Source organism: Monopterus albus, unplaced genomic scaffold, assembly GCF_001952655.1.
Source record: "Monopterus albus unplaced genomic scaffold, M_albus_1.0 scaffold19.1, whole genome shotgun sequence".
Taxonomy (NCBI): Eukaryota; Metazoa; Chordata; class Actinopteri; order Synbranchiformes; family Synbranchidae; genus Monopterus; species Monopterus albus.
Window position 1 is genome coordinate 265,847 of NW_018127899.1, and position 6,829 is coordinate 272,675.

Consider the following 6,829-nt stretch of genomic DNA (forward strand, 5'->3'; position numbering starts at 1 on the left):
TGTCATTAAATTCCAGCCTCAGTTTATTCATTTCAGACATGTAATTCATTCATTACTAAAAATCAATTTCCTTTTCCTGTCTTTCTTTCTGTTGCCCCTCTTCCTTCCTTCACCATTTCTCCCAGCATCCTCCTGTGAGGTCCCGACTGACACGTTCAATCTGCATCTATAACATTATACAGACCAGACTGAGAAGCAATCAGGCTGATGTGTGACTGTGTGTGTGTGGGTGTGGGTGTGTGAGAAAGAGAGATCAGTAGGGATTTCATGATTATGATTGCTGAGGACATGTGCTGCTCAAATTCTTCAATGATTACCTCCAAATGAAACATAAATGCCAAACAAAACAGTAAACCCTTCGAGAGAGAGTGAGAGAGAGAGAGCGAGTGAAAGAGAGCGTTTGTATAGCTATACATTGTGGGGACCAGTTTGAGTTGGGAGTGAAGACATTTTGGAGAGGTTAGGACAGTTTGGCTGGTCCTCACTTTCTGACTCACCTTTAAAGGGCCATTTAGGGTTAAGGTTAGAATTAGGTGTTAGGGTAAGGACGGAGCAAATTCATTACATGAATGTGTCCTCACAAAGATAGCTATAAAATGTGTGTGAGAGAGAGAGAGAAATGACAACATCATACACTCAGAGTCCTGTTTCTTGAAGATATCCAGACTGCAACAACATGAGCAAAATGTGACCAAAAGGGACCTCAAAACAAGGAGCAGATGGAAAAACAACCACAAAAAAAGTGAACGCATGTTTTGTTGTGTGCATGTGTGCGTGTGTTCTTGCGACTTTACATTACACTATGTACACTGACAATCTCAGAAGTACTGAGATTTTTTTTACTTAGCACTAACACAATGTAAAGATATTGTGTTACAAATAAAAGTCCTAGATTTAAAATGTTACTTAAGTAAAAGTAGAAAAGTGTTAGCACCAAAATATACTTCAAATACCAAAAGTATTTATATTGATGCATATTATTGTAATCATTGATGCATTGCTGCTTTTGTCACTGTTGTAGCTGGTAAAGGTGGAGCTATTGTTAACTACCTTATATACTTTGAATTACTTCTGGGTAGCCTGGGTAGGCCACTAGGGATCAATATCAATTTATGATTATACTGTCTATTGTGTAGTTAATTTGATTCAGAAAATTACTAAATGTAAGTAACTAAACTTTTCTAACAAATGTTAATGGAGCAAAAATTACTAATTTTACCTCTAAAATTTTGTGAAGTCAAAGTATGAAGTAGCAGAAAATGAAAATACTTGAATAAAGTACAGATACCACAAAACTGTACTTAAGCACAGTGCTTGAGTAAATGTACTTAGTTACTTTCCACCTCTGCTGAGCCGGTGTGGTGGACTCACTCAGACACTATGTTGTTATCTTCTTTATTCTCATTATATTTAATACATGTTTGGATAATTTTTTTCTTAACACCCCAATAGACACACACACTAACAGTACACACAAACGGACACACACAGTCTTCTTCTCAGAAGCCAAATCAAACCACATAGGAGCTAGTCCAGACAGACAGAGTATGTATTCAGTCTCAGACCTTCAGGCAGTTGGCACATCTCTCCCTTCCCTCTGGTTGTTTCTCATTTTCTTTCTCTTTGTCTCTATTTGATATGTCGACCTACTGTTCTGGCTCCACTTCAAAGATGTGTTGTCACTCTGATCAGAGAGTTGTTCTGCTTTCTCTCAAAGGTGTGATTGATTTATGTGTAACAAATAAAGTCCCTTCGGGTTTAATGCGCAAACCGCATCCATGTACAATATGCGCAGTTGTGTAGTAGCTGAAGCAGATTGCATTATTTCACCTTTTAGTTCCTGAAGATAACATCACCGATGTTAAATGTGATTGATTCGGTAATGTTTTGTGACAAAGCTAACTTCCACACAGTTACACAAACAATACCAGGCTCTTTGAAATTCATCAGATTAATGTGTTTATTTCTTGTAATTAGTATAAAAATGGGACTTGCAGTAAAATAACACCTGACGTATTCGCTCAGTGGCTCCTTGGTGATGTCTGGTCCATATTACATGACTGATTATTCTCGTTGTGAGAAAGAAAAAACAATGTGTGATATGGTGGTTTGCTTTCACTGCTTTGGGCTAAAGCAACAGCTTATAAAGAATGAATGATTATTTCTAGAAAGGTAAAAATAAAACAGCAAAAAAGAAGTTATTTTGTTTTTCCAGAATGTGAAATCTGCCAGATCACTTGCATTTAGGTTAGCACACTTTAGGCTCAAGTTTAACCTGGTAAGTAAGTAACCCTGCAAAATGATGTATTTATGTCAAGCAGCCAAATTCCACCTACTTTCTGAAATTAAATTTTGGATAAATATCTGAAAAAAAACATCAAAATGTTTAATTCTAAAGTCAGACACTTTGAACAATCGGTCAAACTAACACACATTCTCTTCCAGCTTTCACCAGCGACAGATTTATTAAATTTGAAATGTATCTTCTGTAATCGGGGGAAAGGAGGCGGGGGTAATCCCCTCAAGGCTATATCTGAGTAGATGTTGTGTCAGTCGGTCCCTCATCTCCAGCCTTCGTTGGCCCAGAGGAAAACTGGACTCAGAAACACTCATCATGTAAAACATGCATAGCAGTGCGTGTTTGCAGTGCACAGAATGAGAGCCTCTTGTACACCCCTTCTATTTCCTCTCCCGCCTTGGTGTGTTTTCTTCTCTCTGTCCTTTTTCTCTTTTAATTTGGCCCCTCTGTTTGTTTCTCTTCATTCTTTCATTAGTTGAATAAACATAGCAGGCATTCCAGCTGTAATACCACTGAGATTCAGTGTGTGTATGTGTGTGTGCGTGTGTCAGTTATGAACAGAGAGAGAGAGTGGGAGAGAAAAAGATGGCATTACACTAGAGACATTGACTCATAATGATTCATCTTTGTGCTATGTATGCATGTGGACAGACATGTCAGTCACACTGGGGCACTGTGGGAATACTGGAGATTTTTAATGAAGACACTGAGGCTGGCTGAGAGCTGCATTTCTGATTATTTGTTTCTTTCTATCTTGTTCATAACTCCACCCTGGTCTTTTTTGGATGCTTGCTAATTGCACCATAAATGGCGTGCACACTAGATGCTATAGCACCAGATAACATTCACTGGTTCCCTCACATTGCAGTTAAGCTGGCATGTACCTGAAAACAACTTTATAAAAAATAATCATTTAAAATATGCTGAATGTGACTTAATATACATTTTTCTGATATGCAAAAGAAGATAAAAATGTATTTCAGACATTTAGGTTGATGTAGATGTACAGTAAATACCCGCAATTATTGTATCAGCATCTGTTTTTATAATACTTTTTCAGTGTATTTTGTTATTTATTTTGCTTCAAACTGATATTGAAGCATGTACAAGCCAAGTTAATTTTATTTATAAAGCCATAAAAAACATACATTTGCCTCAGAAGTCTTTAGAAATTGTACAGGATACTACACACACAGCACACGAGGCTAATGACAGTCCATTTCATTAGCCATGGACCAAAACAGTATATAAAATCAAATCATAACAGTTAATGCAAAATGAAAACAAAACAAACAAAAAAAAACCTTAAGCTTTCAAAACTCAAACATATTCATATATTTAGCCATACCTCCATCTGTAAATCAACCAAAAGCATACATTTAATTACAGTATGTTAAAAAAGAACCCCAGTTACTGAGAGGAAACTATTTTCCCAACATGCTGTGGTGGTAAAAGTATATTTTTGACTAGATTATGTTCAGAGGTCACGTTTTTTGAATGACTGAAGTGTTACACTCATGAACTGCATTAGAGTTGCCAGGTGGTAGTTGGGATGGATGGTGGATGCACAAAGTGATGTTGCAGACTGAGCTCCTAATCACTGCACCACTGTGAGTATTCAGTCAGAAAGTGTGCCTGATGGTGTGTACAGGCGTTTTCCTGTCAAGGCCAAAAAAACGACAGTAGTCCTTGGTCATAATCCAGGTGCGCTCTGAGCTTTTTGAATACTAAACCTTTTGAATTTATGGCTACTTCTGAAGGAAGTTCAGCCACTGATCCATCAGGATCATACAGGTAAATGCCCCAAATCATTGGCGAGGTTTTGTGTTTGATTCTAGCAGACACACCAACCACCCAGGAACCATCTACCTCCACATCCCAGATATGTTTTCCAGAGCTTAAGCCAACAACAGTAAGGTCACTTCTTCTCTCTAGGTTGTTAAGGAGCTGCAGAACCTTCTCACTAAGCATTGAACAAGTTAAACGGTTTGATAAGATTAATCCACAGCCAGCGTTGTTGGGATCCAGAGTGACAGAGCCTAACTGGGTAAAACAGATACAAAGGTTTATTAAAACTGAAGGTATTATATTGCCTTGGTAAACAGTTTGTTTTTAAGTAAGAAAGTTCATTATTTCATACCAAAATATCATGAAGAAGAATCGACAATACATTGCTTACTGTATTGGATTATATTCTTCATCTTCTTCCAGACTGTGAACAGCAGGTTCCCTAGATGCTCGGCCTCATCGACCAGGGCTCCTGGTGGAGTCTTAGGTTCTGACAGATTACAGTGAGATCTGAAAGAATACAAGACAGCCATAGTGTTTTCCTGCTGCCAGTGATCAATACACATGCCATTAGGAACAGACCTCTGGCACTTGTGTTATTAAGATGATCTTAGCGTTACCACCGGTAACCGCAGCTGTTGTAAAATCAGCCAGAACTGAATTTTTAATTAAAACTTGAAATTTAATGTTAACATTAAGATCACCTAGAAGTCTATGAAAAATGATAATTAAAGGATAAGGCTGACCATTTTCCATATTAATAGTATTGTCAACAATCATAATACAGAGACTAAAACCAGTAGTGGGCTTCCTTTACTCGTGGTTAGCAGGCATTGGTTGGTCTGTCACTTTCCATCCTGAATTATCGTATGTGTCTGTACCATAGACCTACACTGTTGTTCAAAAACCATTAACCCTTCTGCCCTATTCAGGCAAAGATGCACATTTTTGGCACAAATGTGAAAAGAGGGTAGTACATTTAAGTAGGGCACACGGGTTAAAAACACATCAGCAAAACACGTCGCTGCACTGGGGTGACATTTTTTCATTACAAAAGACAAAACCTGCATATTTCTTAAAAATGTTGGCACCAAATAGCTCTTTGCTAAAGGCTGCTAGCTTCTTGTGTTGTGGTTTGTGTCCTGCTTCCTGTTTCCTGTTTTGTGCTTTTATTTTGGTTAGTTTCCTGTCCTATGTCACCTCACCTGCCCCAGCTTCACCCCAGTGCACAATTTCTGTTCATTGCTTCCACCTGCTGCTCGTTACTGCCTGGTCTCCTGTCTTTATAACCTCCTCGCTCATCTGGCTCCTGTGCTCCCATTGAGATTGCTGCACTGGGTTGGGTCCTTTCCATTCTGTTTTGTTTGGACTCTCATAAATTGTGTTGTTCCCGGAGTCTGTCTCTCTGTGTTGCCAAGTGCTTGCGCCACCACCAGGAGATGCAGATCCGGCATTTCATAATGGAAAAACACGTCACTACTGGTTTAGTCTCCCTATGGGGGAGTGTTGACAGCATTTAATATAGAAAATGGCTGACCCAATCTAAGACGATTACTAACGTCATGAATGAGAAGTCCTCCGCTTTTATTTTGACTATCAGGGAATCTATCTCTGATCAAATAAGAAATCTGCATGCTTATTGCCTCACTCTTGAGCGTCTCCTCACTGCTTCTATCCTAGCAGCCTCCTCAGGACCCGGTAAAGCTTCAGAACCTCCTCTGTCTGCTGCCCCTGGAACTGAGGAAACACCTTTGCTGATGGAAAGTAACGACACATATTGCTGGCTGCCTCTAAAACCACTGTCAGACACTTACCTTGCTCTGGCAGGCCATTTTATCACAGCTGAGTTTTTGTGCTTTAAATGCATCAGTTGAACCTTGAGTGTTCTACAAATGAACTTTAACTACAGTCAGCAGTGAATCCTTTACACAGTGTATTTGTCTGTTATATGCAATATAGAAAACATTTATAAACCTTGATTAAATTAAATGATATATATTAGCATTAAGCTAAATACTGTTTTGCTCACCTTATAGTCTTCAGCTGCTTCATTGATGGGGGTGCAGTTGTGCTTTTTATTTTTTTGAATCCCTACAGATCACACGGATGAGCTGCTGGTCATCCTGACAGAAGAGCTTAAATTTCTCACTGAAGGCTGCAAAACTCCTCAGATCTTGACACCACTCTCTGGGTCCTCACTTGTCTCAGGTTGTCAGACAAGTTTCTCAGTGCCAGATTACATGGAGGTACAACCATATGAAAAACATTCTTACAGACAGGTCACGTCTGTAGTGTACTCTGTCTCCACCACTCCTGAAGACAGCCCTTACAGAAGCTGTGACCGCACAACAAGATAACAGGATTCAGAAACGTATCGTAGCACAGAGAAGAGGCATTCCTCTACAGACTGTGATACGCTAGCAGCCATTCTGTCGTTTTCTCCTGTGATCTGCTTTCACTTTCACCGACTCCCTTGTGTTTGCTCAGCCAGAGCGCACATTCAGTACTTTGTTTCAAGTTGGTTACAGCAACACTCAAATCTGTTATAAGAGTGTGATATCTACCAAAAACCACAGACATCAACACTGGGAAATATGTATTTGTACATTGAGTTTCTGTTTTGGCTCATGTCCCCTCTGTTAACACAAAGGCAGGATTGAATTCACAAGGTACCCAGAAGTAATTAAATTATACTTATAAAGTTAACATTAACTCCACCTTTACCAGCTGCAACATGAACTG

The 6,829-nt window shown here is 39.1% G+C and overlaps 1 long non-coding RNA gene across 1 annotated transcript; it reads right to left on the bottom strand.

The window, feature by feature from the left end:
- Positions 1–3,660: 3,660 nt before the first annotated feature.
- LOC109956458 (uncharacterized) lies at positions 3,661–6,568 on the bottom strand. Its single transcript, XR_002274405.1, has 3 exons — positions 6,117–6,568; positions 4,479–4,597; positions 3,661–4,342 (listed from the first exon to the last, which is right to left on the bottom strand). It is a non-coding gene; the product is annotated as an uncharacterized LOC109956458 (long non-coding RNA).
- Positions 6,569–6,829: the final 261 nt, after the last annotated feature.